General features: G+C 47.6%; 1 long non-coding RNA gene across 3 annotated transcripts in view; it reads right to left on the bottom strand.

Annotated features, from left to right (window-relative positions):
- Positions 1-17606, bottom strand: part of LOC110257422 (uncharacterized) — a 51770-nt gene that overhangs the window by 12051 nt on the left and 22113 nt on the right. For 2 of the 3 annotated variants that reach the window (XR_014832656.1, XR_014832654.1), the window contains one exon: positions 3843-8376. This is a non-coding gene — a long non-coding RNA (uncharacterized LOC110257422). Of the gene's footprint in view, positions 1-16; positions 78-2408; positions 2523-3842; positions 8377-17606 lie in introns of those variants that run through there. The other variant, XR_014832655.1, reaches the window with a different exon arrangement.

Consider the following 17606-nt stretch of genomic DNA (forward strand, 5'->3'; position numbering starts at 1 on the left):
GCCTCCCACCACTCACCCTGGGTGGACGCTGTCCTGTCTTCAAAGCGCTCTTGAGCCGCTGCGTGCAGGGACTGAAACTAGAATAAAGAGAATTAATCAGGAGTCTCTTGCCCCTGACCAAAATGAACCTGGAACAGACAGAACGAAGATGTCAAATGCTTTCAACCCAGCAAAATGAACTCATCGTGCCAAACACTATGTTCAGCAGGAAGTCTGCATGGAATCTGTAGTGTCTGCAGAGCCCAGAGCCAGGCACGGGCTCCCAGGGGAACATGTGGTCTGAAAAAGGGGCCAGCTCATGGCGACGCGCGGCTCTGCCACCCTCTTCCTGGGGACGTCCCCAGACGGGGCATCAGCACCCATTCGTAAAACTGAGGGTTCCTTCTAATGGATGACTTTCCTACCTGAGGTCCCTAGAGCTTCAGCATTTCAGGGACCTCAGTGTGACCCGGAATCAATTATGGCAGAGGAACTTCAGTCTGTTAGTAGGATAGGTATCGTTTGTCTGTCTTTCCACCAGCGTCTCTTCACCTTTCTTCTGGGAAAGCACATACGGGAATTCCCTTGGGCAGCTCCTCACCTTCACCTCTTGCTCACACGGGCTTAGGTGCTAATCACGAAAGACCTCAACTTTTAGCACCGCTACTGGAACTGGCTCGGGGATGCGCGTGTCATCCAATCTGAGCCAGGGAGAGTCAGTCCCAGAAGTTATACTCAAGTCTTTGCGGAGTGTTGGAACCTGAGTGGGTATAAGTGCAGGGGCAGTTGCAGCCACGCTGCAACCATGAGGGGGACCGGTGGTTCTGCAAGGGTAGAGGGCACCACATTGGGTGGTTCTGCAAGGGTAGAGGGCACCACATTGGGTGGTTCTGCAAGGGTAGAGGGCACCACATCGGGCAGCATGAGAGAATGGAGCCTGGCTCCTAATGACACGGCTTTGGTCCTGCACAAGCTGCAATGCCACAGCTCCCCTTGGACGGTTACCTGTGTGGATATGTTTGCTTGTGTGCTGGATTCAGGTTTTTAGAAACCAGCTTGAGGAAGAAAAAAAAAATCCCTTTCATGAAATAACTTGCTTCAAAAGTTTTACCCAGGGGTCAAACTCTCCCAGAAACCCCTCCAGGTGAGCTGCTTCCCCTGCCCTGGGTGGCTTAACGGGACCACATCGCTGAGACAGGCCACAGCTGGACAGGGACTGCAGCAGAATACTTATGAGGAAATGATGAAACCAAGACTAGAAGAGCCGGTGAAATGAAAACATCAGGCTTTGACCCAAACGCCTCCTTCCAAAAAATGTCTTTATTGTCATCAAGGTTTGAGTCTCTCTATTTGTGTATGTAATAGATTTCTCCTCCTTAAAAAGACTCAGTTATGGATATAAGCTTGAGTGTTAATTAACTGTAAAAACTTCCTGTTTCTTTAGATGAAAGGAGAGTAATATACAGGAAATTCTGTTTGCAATTTCCACATAGTTGATACTCTTCTCTTGCATTTTGGGGCAGCATGGTGAGATATGATGGGAGGTTCTTCAGAAGAAAAGCTGAGGGAGCAGGGAGGGGCGAGGTGAGGAGGCTGCTTATTCCTGCCCTCGGCTTCTCTGGGTGCTTATCATGGGGCCGAGGGCAAGCACTGTCTTTGTATCTTCACTTCTTCAATTGCTTTTTGTTGTTTTTTTTTGTTTTTGTTTTTTTTGAAGCGTTGACCCTCCCACTCCTACTTGGGAAGCATATTAACTTAATCTGTCATGTCATCTGTAAATCAAGAGCAACAGGCAGCGGTCTGCTTCTCTTAGTTTTATTCTCACTGAATATAAGATTTGACTCATTCTATTAGGTCAGTATTTAATATGGAACCAATACCGAGTTGTTCCTCAGAAGCCAAATAGGCTAAGAATAATTTTAAAATAGTGTACCAAAAACAAACAAACAACAAAAAAAAAGGCGTTCCCATCATGGCTCAGTGGTTAACAAACCCAACTAGCATCCATGAGGATGCAGCTTCGCTCAGTGGATTAAGGATCTGGTGTTCCGTGAGCTGTGGTGTAGGTCGCAGACACGGCTCAGATCTGGTGTTGCTGTGGCTGCAGCATAGGCCGGCGCCTATAGCTCTGATTGGACCCCTAGCCTGGGAACCTCCATATGCTGTGGGTATCGCCCTAAAAGCCAAAAAGCCAAAAATGAAATAAAATAGTGTAGCAGTATTACAATTTAATAACTACAATTATTCAAGTGCCACCATCTATGGCCTGAGCTTTGCAATGAATGGGAGAAGCTAGAATGAGAAAGCAACCCTGGAAATTAATCTCTATGTTATCCAGAGAAGTTAATGCAGGTGGCTTTAAGAGGTAAATCCATAAATTGCCTTAACCCAACAAAGATTTCTTTCTCACGCAGGCAGGGGGCCAGTACCTGCACAATTTGGACCTCCAAGTTGGTGGCAGGGAAAAGATGAAGAAGTCACAGGGGCTCTTAAATTCTGTGGCCGGAAGTGGTCCTGCGATGACGGTCTGTCTCCAAGGGAGGCTGGAAGATGCGAAGGAACACCTGCATATGCAAAGTGCACACCTCACCACCCCCACGAGATGGATTTCTGTTCTCGTGCTTGTTAGAAACCGAACTGGAGCCTCCAAGTTAGATGGTGGAATTGCAGAGAACGTGACTTAGCTCTAACATAAGAACCATGTTCCCAGCCCTGGTGTCCCACAGAGGGTCAAAGCACTGGGGACCGCAGCCCTACTGTAGGTGATTAGAAGGCTGCTGTGGTTTGGGAGAAAGCCAGGGCTTGACATCAGCGCTATCATTCACCTCCTGTGTGATTAAGTTTATTTAACATACTGAGCCTCTGTTGTGTGGTCTGTAAATCGAGGGAAAAAATAATCCCTCAGAGGATTTCAGGTCTGGGAGCGTGTATTTTGCTTTTTTGTTTGTCTGTCTTTTTCCCATTTCTGGGGCTGCTCCCTCGGCGTAGGGAGGTTCCCAGGCTAGGGGTCCAATCGGAGCTGTAGCTGCCGGCCTACGCCACAGCCGCAGCAACGCGGGATCCGAGCTGCGTCTGCAACCTACACCACTTGCTCAATGCCGGATCCTTCACCCACTGAGCAAGGCCAGGGATCGAACCTGCAACCTCATGGTTCCTAGTCAGATTCATTAACCACTGAGCCGTGACGGGAACTCCGGGGAGCATGTATTTTGAATGAGGCTGTTACTGGCTTACTGCTTAAGTTGTGGATTACTGCCGAAGTCCTGTCTGTCTGCAGACGGCCTCCACTCCCGCACTTGACTAGTGCGTGCTGAGCACGGATGACGTGCCAGCCCACGTCAAACACGGGCCTCCGCTACCTCACACCTTCTGGTACCACCCCTGGCTCGAGGCCGCGGGAGGAAGGCCTGGAAAACATGAATGAGCCGCTTCCCAAGGCCACACAACTGGGAGTGAACAAGCCGGGATTTTGAGTCAACTCACACTTACCCAAAAGGGGTCTGTTTTCAGCAGCCGACTGAGCACGGTAGGCAGTGAAATAGTCAGCCGCCTCGGCGCTAAGGAGGACGTCAGCAGAGAGCATGTCTGCTCTCGGAGGTTAGGGCCGTGGAAGTGGCTTCCCGGAGGAGGCATTGATAGTCCAGGTGGGCAAGAAGAGTGTGTGTGCGTGTGTGTGTGTGTGTGTGTGTGCGTGTGCGTGTGTGTACTGGGGGGGGGCAGAAGAAACGACGTGTGCAAAGGCCTGGCCATTACTGCTTTTTCCTGCATAGAGCGTGAGGACAGCAGTAAAGTGATGTTTCTGGAGTGTGCCCTGCTCTCCGCTGGTTTCATTCCTGCTCATCAAAGGCACACAGAAGAGCTTCCTTTTCTCCTTCTGCAGATTTTAATGAAGCTCCTATTAGAAAAAAGAGTAGCCAGCATATGCCAAACCCATGACATTACGTATGGTAGTTCTTAGGATGCAGCTAAAGTTAACACGCAGGTTAGGAAAGTGCATCGCTATAAACAGCATCACAGAGTCACGAGGGCGCGGAAACGGGTGACGGCGGGAATTGGGGGAGGGGCGAGATTCAGGGACCCGGGCCGAGGGCATCTCTGTCTGTCCCAGCCTAGAAGCTCTTGTCTTGAAGCTCGTCTGCATGTGAACGGCTCCATTTGCCAGTGAGGCCACATTCTTCCAAGTGGGGCCAAGAGCGTCCCTCTGCTGCTAGTAACAGTTGAGCGATGATGTGTTACAGATTTCAGGACCGATGGGCTGAATTCTGTCCTCGGACTGGTCAGGAAGAGTTTGCCCTCTGGGGGACGGGCCAGAGGGGAGCCATGCAGGTTCTAAAGTAGCCATGGGGACCAGCCCCCCCCCAAGCAGGGACCCCATTTCAAGAATGTCCTCTGGTCACACCCTGATCACAGCCTCTGAGCGTGGCCACCATGAGAGTAGATACATATATGACGGGCCGAGGGCTTACATTTAGAAACTTGCTCTCTGGAGGCAGCCCCGGGAGAGCTGATGTAACTCAGCCACAGGCAGGCAGCCCGGTGCAAATGTCAGCCAGCCCGGGACGCTCACAGCTCCAGCTTCTGCCAGGACGGCCTGAGCGATCAAGCTTCAGTGAAATGCCACTTGCAGCTCCTTTGCTTAAGAGATTTTCAGAGCCCTGCCGCCAAGCTCCCTTTGTTCTGCAATCTTGACAGCAAGATTAGGCTGGGTCATTTAGCAAATGAACACCTCAAATGGAAGAAGCAGGGGTTTAAGCCAACGGCACTTCACAGCTGCTCCAGCCCTGTCTCTGAGCAGCGGCATGAAAATCACTGCTAGTCACTAGTGGAACTCACAGCAACTCGGGTGCCAGCATCAGGCTTTCATGACAGCTTCCGAAGGGGGACAGATGTGGGCAGAAATGAATCACTGCCCTCGGGGAGGGGCTGTGGGCAGGACTTTGGTCCAACTCTTCCTTCTGCCCAGCCTGGTGCTAGGGGCAGGGGGCAGGGGAGCTGATGAATGCCAAAACTCGGAACAAGGAAGACACTCGACTGAGAAAGCACACGGACACACAGGACTGTAATGTAGCTGATCTCCGAGCACATTCCTGGCTCTTCAAGCAGCACAAGGCGTGTCTGGGGCAGAACCTGGTGGAGTGGCTCTTTAAAAGTATTATTCTCAGCAGCTGCTTTAATTGGGCGCTGAGGATGTGCCAAGCACACAGGGCTTCTCCATGTACCACTGTGATAATCCTCCTGGCAAATCACCTGGCTGGACCATCACTGTCTCTGCTCTGCTCACCGGGACCCCAGGGGCTGCTTATGCTGACCTGCTGGTCGGGGGGTGGGGGGGCATAGGGATTTGGTCTGGGGTCCTCTGAGGCTCTGCTGACCTTCCTAGGCTGATGCTCCCCAAGCTGGGCAGGCAGGGAGCCCTTGCTCAGGGCACAGAGTGATCTCATTGGCACCAGTTTCTCATGATCCTCAGGTTGGTTATTTTTGAGGCTGAAATAGAAGCCGCACTTTTGATCCCCTGTTGGGTGTTATCCAGGGCTTCTGGTAACCTTTGTCCTGGATCAGAAGCCTCTGACTCAGACTGGAGCAGTGGCTCTCAAAGTGGTGTGCCTCAGCCCAGCAGCATCGCCCAGGAGTTTAAGTGCACGTCCTCAGATCGACAGACTCAGCAACAGGGGTGGGCCAGTACTCTGTGTATCAGGGAGCGCTCCTGAGGGTCTGAGGCTCGGGATTCTGAGAACTGTGGCCCAGGGAGAAGACAGGCCCCTCACCGCCTTGTCCCTCGTCCCTAAGAACTGCTATGTTGACAGGGTTGAGGTGGGTCCAGGTGAGGGCTCAGATGCTGAGTTGTCCCTCATGTGAAAGGCTGGGCTGGAGGCTGATGTGAGTTCCCTGGGTGCTGGCCCGGCCAGGCCGGTGTTTCAGGATAGGGACCCAGCGAAGGGAAACGGGGTTCCAGTCCCTGAAAGCACAGGGAAACCCCAGCTCAAGGCTAAATGTTAGCCTCCGCTCTGGGCTTTGTTTCCGCTCTGAAGACACACTGTCCAAATAATGCACATTTCAGCTTTGGATGAAATACCCAGCAATTCAGAATCTGCGTTCGTTTGCAAAGTTTACTTGCCCAATAAATCATTCTTTTGCAGAGATGCCATTAACTAATAATTCAGAGCTGGTAACCTTCAATCAACCGTGATTAAAGAACGTTTGCTGAATGGCAGGGGGATAACACGTCTTTCTGAATGCCAGCAGCAAAATCTGCTTACGCCATCCATCTTTACTTTGATAAACTGCCCTTAATAATTCCAGATGGAAGGATTTTAAATCAAGCACGGGGGTTGGCAGGATCAGGGCAAACTCTCAATAACGGTAAAGACTATTTTATTGCAAACTGTCTTCAGATGGGTGATATTCATTTCGATTCTGAGGAGCGGGCGATACTCTGGGCTTCCCAGGCACCCTATGGGATGTGGCGATTCAACTCCCTGTGTAGGAGTGGGTGGCGGGCGCAGCTTTCACAGGCTGTGCTCCTGGATGGCAGACGTGCCCCTCCCGCCTGTCCCTCCCACGCCCTGCCTGGAATCCTATATCCCAGTCACACTGAGATTTGCCTGCCCCCACCCCTCCCCCCTGGGCAGCAGGTGCTAACATCATGGTCCAGGTCAAGTTTCTCCCGGGCCCCCGCGGCTCCTGCCAGCGCCCCCTCAGGTGGCGCTGCGGAAGTGCACCCCCTCGCCGCCTGTTTGCCTTCTGCCTGCTGCAGGCGGGCCTTCTGAGGGTGCGTCTGTGTGGACCCTCCTCTGCGGGTTTTTTTCTCTCTGCTGCGCCTGTCACGAGGTGGCCGCCTCATCACTGCGAGCTGAAGTGACAGATAAGTGGCCAGAGCCCCTTGCTGGTTCACGCTGAGGACGGATGGCTGCAGGATGGGCAGTAACAGTGCCTGAAAGCTCAGCTGCCCTGTGCCAGAATCCCTTGGGGAACTTGTAGCAACACAGATGCGGGGTCCCACCTCCAGAGACTCATTAGGCAGGTCTAGGCTGGGGCCCTGGGAACCTGGATCTGTAACAGGCCTGCCCAAACCCGCATCTGTAACAGGCCTGCCCAAACCCGCATCTGTAACAGGCCTGCCCAAACCCACATCTGTAACAGGCCTGCCCAAACCCGCATCTGTAACGGGCCTGCCCAAACCCGCATCTGTAACGGGCCTGCCCAGACCCGCATCTGTAACAGGCCTGCCCTTGCCTTTCTTTTTTGCCCCTGAAAGTCATGCCTGCAGCCTTTGAGTCACAGGCTCATTTTTCTCCCTAGACTGTGGTGAGGATCCTGGGTCTCTGGTCTCTGAACCCCCACGAGTGAACGACGGGAGCTGTAATGGGGAGCTGGGGGTGCAGATGGCTAAGGGAGGTCAACTCAGGATGAGCTGCTATGAAAACTGCCAGATTACTTGTCCAGTCAGCAAATATTTATCAAGCAGCGGCTCTGAGTATTAGGCAGTGCCTCTCACGACGTATGTGGGAAAGTTTAGGCAAACTATTCAGACTATTGGGCAAACCTTTGTGGGCTTCTCCTCATGTGGGGTTCATGAACCTCTGACACCTGGCTGCTCAAAGTGTGATCTGTGGCCCAGCAGTACCGGCATCACCTGGGAGCTTGTTCGGACTGTAGCATCCTGGCCCCCGCCCCAGACCTGCTGCACCTGTGTCCGCGCTTCAGTGAGACCAGGATCCCAGGTGACACGTGTGCACATGAAAGCCTGAGCCTCACTGGCCCATACCCAGCAACGGGCTAAACACTTTATATTCAGGGACATGCCTGTGACAGAGCCCACGGCTTTCATGCCACTCTCAGGTGGACCTGAGTCCCTAGAGTTTAATCTCAGCCTTGGGAACACCTAGTGGACTGGGTTGATAAGCAGTTGTGCTCCCTTGATGAAGCCCTTTGAGGGATGTGGGATGAGATTTACCGTGGGGCTGGGCCTCCGGCGGGGATGGCGGGGTGGCAGGCGGTGAGCAAGTCTCCAGAAGGCTGATGCCTTCCCATTGGTGGTTGGCCTGAAGTTCCCAGGGGCCAGCCAGGCAGGACCCAAAGCAGGAGGGAGGGGGGAGAAACTAGAGCGAAAGGAATGGACTGGCCTGGAACCTGCCTGTCTCGGACTACCTCTGAACTGGAGACCCATGTGACCTGCAGAAGGAGGCACCCTCACACATCGCTGGTCACCCACCTGGGCCAGGACTCACAGAGCTGGAGGAGCTTCTGGTCCCCTTCCTGCCCCATGACAACCAGGCGCAGTGCCATCAGCAGCAACAAGCAGGAGCTTCCCCAGGGCCCGCCCGTCAGGGCTCACTGCACAGCGTGTCATGTCTGCCTTCCAGACAGCCACAGACTTCTCTCCTGACCACTCCTGACCTGGAACACACAGCAAAGAGAACATGGGGTGTGGTTCTCGCTCAGATGCTCGCGGCAGGGCAAGGCTCTCACGTTCCGCAGTCTCCACGGCCAGGCGGTGCCGGGATAGGCAAAGAGGGGCTGGGTGTGAAGGCCTCCAGAGCTCCCGCCCTCACCAACTGCTGCCCAGAGGGACTGGGCCGGGGGATGCCAGATCTCATTTTTCAGAAGAAATGAGAATTTCGAGATTTTAGGTCATATTTCCTTTTTTAAAATATTAGAAATAAATTTGGCTTTTGAAAACAGTTAACCAAAGAAAAGGCTAGAATTTGATCCTTCTGACTGAGCCCATTTCTCTCATTTTATGGCTGTAGAAACCGTGGCTCTCAGAGGGGATGCAATTGCTCAGCCTCAGAGCAGCAGGTGTGAGCCCGGCTGGGATCCGGGCACACAGCCTCCAGCGAGAGTCTGTGCGGGACCTCCATCTCCTTCCCCAGGTGGAGCATACAGAAGAGGAATAAGAAGTTGCTTCCTTCAGCAGTGCTTCTCAAACTTCAGTGTTCACAGGAATCGCTGGTGAGTTTATTAAAACACAGGCTCTAACACAGCAGGTCGGGTTGGGATTTGGAGATGCTGAATTTCTAACGGCACCCAGGTGCTGCGGATGCTGCAGGTCACAGATCATCTTTGCGGCAGCACCGTCTTTGGGTGTTAACAGTCCTGCGGGGGGGGGGGGAGCTTCCCCAGACAGCGCTGGGCCGCTGAATCACCCAGAGAGATGTAGGGATCTCCTTACCCAGGCTGCACCTTGGCTGGCTGAAATCAGAATACTGGGGGAAGCGGGGGACCCCAGCAGCAGAATGGTTTAAAGGTGATTCCACGGCACAGCCAGCACTGGATTAGAGAAAAGCTGGTCACACGGAGGTCCTGGGGGAAGTGGTTCAGAGCAGGAGGGGGACAGGGAGGGCTTTCTGCAAGAGCAGCATCTGACTTTTCAAAGGGGGTCCTAGAGAGATGGGATTAAGACGGCAGAATAGAAGGACTAGAGCTCAACTTCTCTCTTAAAAACAACAAAATTCACAACTAAAGGCTGAACAATCTTCAACCAAATGGACCAGAAACCTTAAAAAAGCTATCCTACTCCAGAAGACAAAGAGGAAACCACATCAAGAGGTAGGAGGGGCGATTATGCAATATAAACAACCCCATACCTCCCCGGTGGGAAGCCCCACAGACTGGAAACTAACGGGTCCACAGAGACTCACCTACAGGAGTGAGAGTTCTGAGCCCCACATCAAACCCTCACATGCAGGGATCTGGCACTGGGAGAAAGAACCCCTGGAGCATCTGGCATTGAAGGCCAGTGGGGCTTGTGTGCAAGAGCTCCATGGGACTGGGGGAAACGGAGACCCCATTCTTAAAAGGTGCACACAGACTTTCATGTACATTGGGTCCCAGGGCAGAGCGAGGTCTCCATAGGAATCTAGGTCAAACCTGACTGCAGTTCTTGGAGGACATCCTGGGAAAACAAGGGGTGACTGTGGTTCATTGCACAGGAAGGACACTGCAGGCAAAACTCGGAATATTCAGCAGCGTGCCTTTCTATGGAGGTGGCCATTTTGGGAAAATCTGGCCCCACCCATCAGTCAGCCCAGAGAAGCCCCAGGACAAACAACAATCCAGGTGGGGTCACAGCCCCACCCCTCAATAAACAGGCTACCTAAAGACCCCTCAGGCACACAGCTGCCTCTAGTCCCATCCAGAGACTAAGCCCCACCCACCAGAGGGATTAGAATCAGCTCCACCTACCAGAGGGCAGGCATCAGCCCCTCCCATCAGGAAGCCTACAGCAAGCCCCCATACTGACTTCAGCCACAAGGGGAGCAGATGCCAGAAGTAAGACAGGCTACAGCTCTATTATCTGTAAAAAAGGTCACTACACCAAAGACCTATAAAAATGAAAAGAAAGAGGACTATAACTCAGATGAGGGAGAAAGGAAAAACCCCCAGAAAATCAGCTAAGTGATCAGGAGATTCTCAGCCTCCAGGAAAAAGACTTTAGATTGTTGATGCTGAAGATGATGCAAGACATTGGAAATAAACTGGAGGCAAAGATGGATAACTTACAGGAAACACTGAGCAAAGAGATACAAGATATAAAACTTAAACAAGAGAGATGCCAAATATAATAACTGAAATAAAAAACACACTGGAAGCAGCTAACAGCAGAATACAGGAGGCAGAAGAATGAATAAGTGAGGTGGAGGACAGATTAATGAAAATTACGGATGTGGAACAGAAAATAGAAAAAAGATTGAGATGAAGAGAGTCTCAGAGAACTCTGGGACAACGTAAAACGCACCAACATCCATATTATAGGGGTGCCAGAAGGAGAAGAGAGAGAGAAGGGGACAGAAAAAAATATTCCAAGAGATAATAGCCAAAAACTTTCCTAACATGGGAAAGGAACCACTCACTCAAATCCAGGAAGCACACTGAGTACCACATAAAATAAAGCCAAGGAGGATTATGCTGAGACACATATTAATCAAACTGAGCAAAATTAAAGACAAAGAGAAAATATTGAAAGCAGCTAGGGAAAAGAAATAAATAACATACAAGGGAACCCCAATAAGTTTATTGGCAGATTTTTCAGCAGAAACTCTTCAGGCCAGAAGGGAGTGGCATGATATACTTAATGTGATGAAAGGAGAAAACCTCCAACCAAGCTTACTTTACCCAGCAAGTCTCTCATTCAGATTTGAAGGAGAAATCAAAAGCTTCACAGATAAGCAAAAGCTGAGAGAATTCAGCAACACTAAACCAGCCTTACAACAAATAAATACTAAAGGAACTTCTCTAGGCAGAAAAGAAAAGGCAGCAACAGGAAACAAAAATACCACAAATGACAAGGCTCACCAGTAAATACATATATACAGTAAAGATACGAAATCATCTATGCACAATTATACCACCAAATTCAGAAAGCATGAGAAGAGGTGGGTACAAATGCAGGACACTGGAGATGAACTTCCAATTAAGAGAACAACAACTTAAAACAATCTCATATACATATAGACTCATATCAAAACCTCAGAATAACTGCAAACCCAAAATCTACAATTGATACACAAACAAAGAAAAATAAACTCAAATACAACACTAAAGATAGTCATCAAACCAGAAGAGGAGAGAACAAGAGAAGAAGGAAAGAATAAAGAGCAACAAAAACAAATCCAAAGCAATTCATAAAATGGCAATAAGAACATACATATGAGCAATTACTTTAAATGTTAATGGACTAAATGCCCTAACCAAAAGACACAGACTGGCTGAATTAATACAAAAACAAGATCCATATATATGGTGTCTTCAAGAGACCCACTTCACTTCTAGGACACATGCAAATTTAAAGTGAGAGGATGGAACAAAATATTTCATGCAAACAGAGATCAAAAGAAAGCTGGAGTAGCAATACTCATATCAGACAAAATAGACTTTAAAATGAATAATATTTTAAGGGACAAAGAAGGTCATTACATAATGATCAAAGGATCAATCCGAGAAGATACAACAATTTTAAATATCTACGCACCCAACACAGCTTCACCACAATATATAAGGCAACTGCTAACAACCTTAAAAGGAGAAATCGACAATAACACAATAATAGTGGGGGACTTTAACACCCCACTTACAGCAATGGACAGATCATCCAGACAGAAAATCCATAAGGAAACACAGGTCCTGAATGAAGCATTAGACCAGATGGATATTTATAGGACATTCCATCCAAAAGCAATAGAATACACATTCTTTTCACGTGCACATGGAACATTCTCTAAGATTGATCACATCCTGGGCTACAAATCCAACCTCAGTAACTTTAAGAAAATTTAAATCATATCTAGCATCTTTTCCGACCACAACACTATACGACTAGAAATCAACAACAAGAAAAAAATTGCAAAAAACACAAACACGTGGAGACACAACAACATGCTACTAAACAACCAATGAATCACTGAAGAAATCAAAGAGGAAATTAAAAAATACCTAGAAGCAAATGACAACAAAGATACAACACTGCAAAACCTATGGGATGCAGCAAAAGCCATTCTAAGAGGAAAGTTTATGGCAATACAAGCCCACCTCAGGAAACAAGAAAAAGCTCAAATAAACAAGCTAACTTTACATCTAAATCAGCTCGAGAGAGAAGAACAGACAAGACCTGAAACACAAACACGTGGAACAAAAACAAATCCAAAGCAATTCATAAAATGGCAATAAGAACATACATATGAGCAATTACCTTAAATGTTAATGGACTAAATGCCCTAACCAAAAGACATAGACTGGCTGAATTAATACAAAAACAAGATCCAGTTGAAGGAAAGTAGAAGGAAAGAAATCATAACGATAAGAGCAGAAATCAATGAAATAGAAACAAAGAAAACCATAGAAAAAATCAATGAAATGAAAAGCTGGTTCTTTGAAAAGATCAACAAAATTGATAAATCCTTAGCCAGACTTATCACGAAAAAAAGAGAGACAGAGTTGCTGTTGTTGCACAGTGGTTAATGAATCTGACTAGGAACTATGAGGTTGCAGGTTCAATCCCTGGCCTTGCTCAGTGGGCTAAGGATCCGGTGTTGCCGTGAGCTATGGTGTAGGTCGCAGACACGGCTTGGATCTCACATTGCTGTGGCTCTGGTGTAAGCCGATGGCTATAGCTCTGATTAGACCCCTAGCCTGGGAACCTCCATATGCCCCAGGAGCAGCCCTAGAAAAGACAAAAATACAAAAAAAAAAAAGAAGAGGACTCAAATCAATAAAATTAGAAATGAAAAAGAAGTGACAATGGACATCACAGAAATACAAAGGATCATAAGAGACTACTATATGCAACTAAACACTAATAAAATGGAAAACTTGGATGAAATGGACAAATTCTTATAAAAGTACAATCTTCCAAGACTAAACCAAGATGAAATAGAAAAGATGAACTCACCAATCACAAGAACTGAAATTGAAACTGTAATTAAAAAACTTCCAACAAACAAAAGTCCAGGACCAGATGGCTTCACAGGCAAATTCTATCAAACATTTAGAGAAGAGCTAAGACCTCTCCTTCTGAAGCTATTCCAAAAAATTGCAGAGGAAGGGATACTCCCAAACTCATTCAATGAGGCCACCATCACCCTGATACCAAAACCAGACAAAGATACCACAAAAAAAGAAAACTACAGGCCAATTTCACTAATGAACATTGATGCAAAAATCTTCAACAAAATACTAGCAAACCACATCCAACAATACATTAAAAGGATTGTACATCATGATCAAGTGGGATTTATCCCAGGGATGCAAGGGTTCTTCAATATCCACAAATCCATCAGTGTGATACACCACATTAACAAACTGAAGAATAAAAACCATATGATCCTCTCAATATATGTGGAAAAAGCCTTTGACAAAATCCAACACCCATTTCTGATAAAAACCCTTCAGAAAGTGGGCATAGTGGGACCCTACCTCAACATAATAAAGGCCATCTATGAAAACCCACAGAAAACATCATTCTCAATGGTGAAAAGCTGAAAGAATCCCCACTGAGATCAGGAACAAGACAAGGATGTCTGTTCTCACCACTACTCTACAGCAATCAGAGAAGTAAAAGAAATAAAAGGAATCCAAATTGGAAAGGAAGAAGTAAAACTATCGCTATTTGCAGATGACATGATACTACACCTAGAGAATCCTAAAGACTCTACCAAAAAACTGTTAGAGCTCATCCTTGAATTTGGCAAAGTCACAGGATACAAAATTAATACACAGAAATCGACAGCATTTCCATACACTAACAATGAAAGACCAGAAAGAGAAATTAGGGAAGCAATCCCATTTACCACCACGTCCAAAGAATAAAATACCTAGGAGTAAACCTACCTAAAGAGACAAAAGACCTGTACTCTGAAAACTATAAGCCACTGATGAAAGAAATCAAAGATGATACAAATAGATGGAAAGGTATACCATGCTCGTGGATTGGAAGAGTTAATATTATCAAAATGACTATACTACCTAAGGCAATATACAGATGCAATGCAATCCCTATCAAATTATCAAGGACATTTTTCACACCAACTCAAACAAAATATTTTAAAGTTTGTTTGGAAGCACAAAAGACCCAGAATAGCCAAAGACATCATGAAAAAGAAAAATAGAGCTGGAGGAATCAGGCGCCCAGACTTTAGACTATACTACAAAGAAACAATCATCAAAACCATATGGTACTGGCACAAAGGCAGAAATATAGATCGGTGGAACAGGATAGTAAGCCCAGAATTAAACCCATGCACCTACACCCAACTAATCTATGACAAAGGAGGCAAGAATATACAATGGAAAAAGGACAGCTTTTTCAATAAGTGGTGCTGGGAAAACTGGACAGCCACATGGAAAAGAATGAAATTAGAACACTCCCTAACACCATACACAAAAATAAACTCAAAATGGATTAAAGACATATATAAGACTAGACACTATAAAACTCTTAGAGGAAAACATAGGCCAAACACTCTCTGACATAAACGATAGCAACATCTTCTCAGATCCACCTCTTAGAGTAATGACAGTAAAAACAAAAGTAAATGAAGGGGACCTAATCAAACTTAAAAGTTTCTGCACAGCAAAGGAAACCCTAAACAACACAAAAAGACAACCCACAGAATGGGAGAAAATCTTTGCAAATGAATCGACTGACAAGGGATTAATCTCCAAAATTTATAAACACCTCCTACTGCTCAATATCAAAAAAACAAACAACCCCAACCAAAAATGGGCAGAAGATCTAAACAGACAGTTCTCCAAAGAAGACATACAGATGGCCAAAAAACACATGAAAAGATGTTCAACATCACTCATTATTAGAGAAATGCAAATCAAAACCACTCTGAGGTACCACCTCACACCAGCCAGAATGGCCATCATCCAAAAGTCTACAAACAGTAAGTGCTGGAGAGGGTGTGGAGAAAAAGGTACCCTATTACACTGCTGGTGGGAATGTAAATTTGTGCAACCACTGTGGAAAACAGTATGGAGATTCCTCAGGAAACTAAACATAGAACTACCATTTGATCCAGCAATCCCACTCCTGGGCATCTATCCAGAGAAAACCATGACTCGCAAAGACGCACGTACTCCAATGTGTGTCTTTGCAGTACTATTTCCAATAGCCAAGACATGGAAACAACCTCAATGTCCATTGACAGAGGAGTGCATCAAGAAGATGTGGTACATACATACAATGGAGTGTTACTCAGCCATTAAAATGAATGAAATACTGGCATTTTTAGCATCACGGATGGACCTAGAAATTATCATGCTACGTGAAGTCAGCCATACAATGAGACACCAACATCAAATGCTTTCACTGACATGTGGAATCTGAAAAAAGGACAGACTGAACTTCTTTGCAGAACAGGTACTGACTCACAGACATTGAAAAACTTATGGTCTCTGGAGGAGACGGTTTGGGGGGAGGGGGGATGAACTTGGGCTGTGGGATGGAAATCCTGTGAAATCAGATTGTGATGATCATTATACAACTACAGATATGATAAATTCATTTGAGTAATAAACAAACAAACAAACAAAGGGGGTCCTAGAACCACAGAAACCTAGCCACTAGATGTAGGTGGTTTCTGAGCACCGGACGGGAGAGGAGCCGACGAAGCCGCACTGCTGTCAAAACACACGCTTGATTTGAAGACTTAGTGTCAAAGCAGGGAAAAGATTTCACGAGCAGCTTTGTACTGGTCACATGTTAAAATGATATGTTGGAGCTCCATCCCCGGGGACACGGGGGTAAATCGAGCATATCGTAAAATGACTGGGACCATGACCGTTTACATTGTTAAAATGTGGCTTAGAAAACATTTTTGAATTGTAGTAAAATACACAGCTATTAGAAAAGTTTTAATCATGGGGCTCAAATTATATTTCTTAAAATCTAAGAGCTACCGAGCTAGTTCAGAACTGCCGACATGGCTTGCTGTCCATGGCCCCTGGACCAGCAGCATCAGTGTGATCTGAGACACTGTTAGTGATGCAAATTCCAAGGCCCCATCCCCATCCCCACTGAATCGGGAACTCCGGGAGCGGCGCCCAGCAATGAGAACGGTCCCAAGCCCTCCTAGAGGTTCTGATGCATCTGGAAGATGGGGACCTGGGCCGGCAGGTTTCCTGACTCCTCATGGGCGGGGGAAGAGGAGCTTCTAGAGCAGAGGCCCCAGCAACCTGCCACCAGCCTGGGAGGGGTATAGGCGAGCTGTGATTTCCTTAGGAAAATGAAAACTGGAAAGGAACAGGATCGAATCTTCAGAAGCCAAGTCGCTGGAAATGCTGACAGTGACTGCAAAGCTAAGACACCCGACTGACTTGAGTGAGGAAGGGGTTCAGGCAGCACAGTTACAGTTGTCAGAGAGCACCACCATTTCATTTCAGTAATTAAACGAGTAAGGACTCCCCAGGAAGCAGGCTGTTCCCCCATCAGAGGCAGAGCCCAGACCGAGGATGTCTGATTTTAGTCCCCGGATGTACAATGTCTGCAGCCACCCAGAAGGTGACTTTGTGGGATGGGGGGGCGGCGCAGGGGAGGGGACATGGCCTCCGCTCTGGGGAACCTTCTCCTCCAAGGCAGGGGCAGGACAGCCTACTGTTTAATCCCCAGAGTTACTGTCTTTAGCGCTCTCTCTTCTTATGGTAGTGATGTGGTTATGTCAAGGTTATCACCTGATTGGACAAGGACCCACAACTCCCCAGCCACATTTTTCTGGACCCAAAAGCATAACACACACTTGAGTTGTCTCTCTCCTTTGCAGATAGACTTCAAAGTCTTGTTGGAATAGCAGAAGAGAGAGGAAACAAACTACCTCTACTGGTGTCTGAAGAGCTTCTACCAAACCCACAAGGTACTGGAAACCAAAGGGAAAGTGGTTTTAAATCTGAGTTCTTTTTTTTTTTTTTTTTGTCCTTTTAGGACTGCTCCCATGGTGTTTGGAGGTTCCCAGGCTAGGAGTGGAATCAGAGCTACAGCTGCTGGCCTACACCACAGCCACAGCAATGCAGGATCTGAGTCAGGTCTGTGACCTAGACCACAGCTCATGGCAACGCTGGATCCTTAACCCGCTGAGCGAGGCCAGGGATCGAACCTGAATCCTCATGGATACTAGTCGGGTTCATTAACC

The sequence above is a fragment of the Sus scrofa genome, chromosome 17 (assembly GCF_054392235.1).
Source record: "Sus scrofa isolate SSC_HxYL_T2T_F1_AM1 chromosome 17, Sscrofa_HxYL_maternal_Yorkshire_Landrace_v2.0, whole genome shotgun sequence".
NCBI classification, from domain to species: Eukaryota; Metazoa; Chordata; class Mammalia; order Artiodactyla; family Suidae; genus Sus; species Sus scrofa.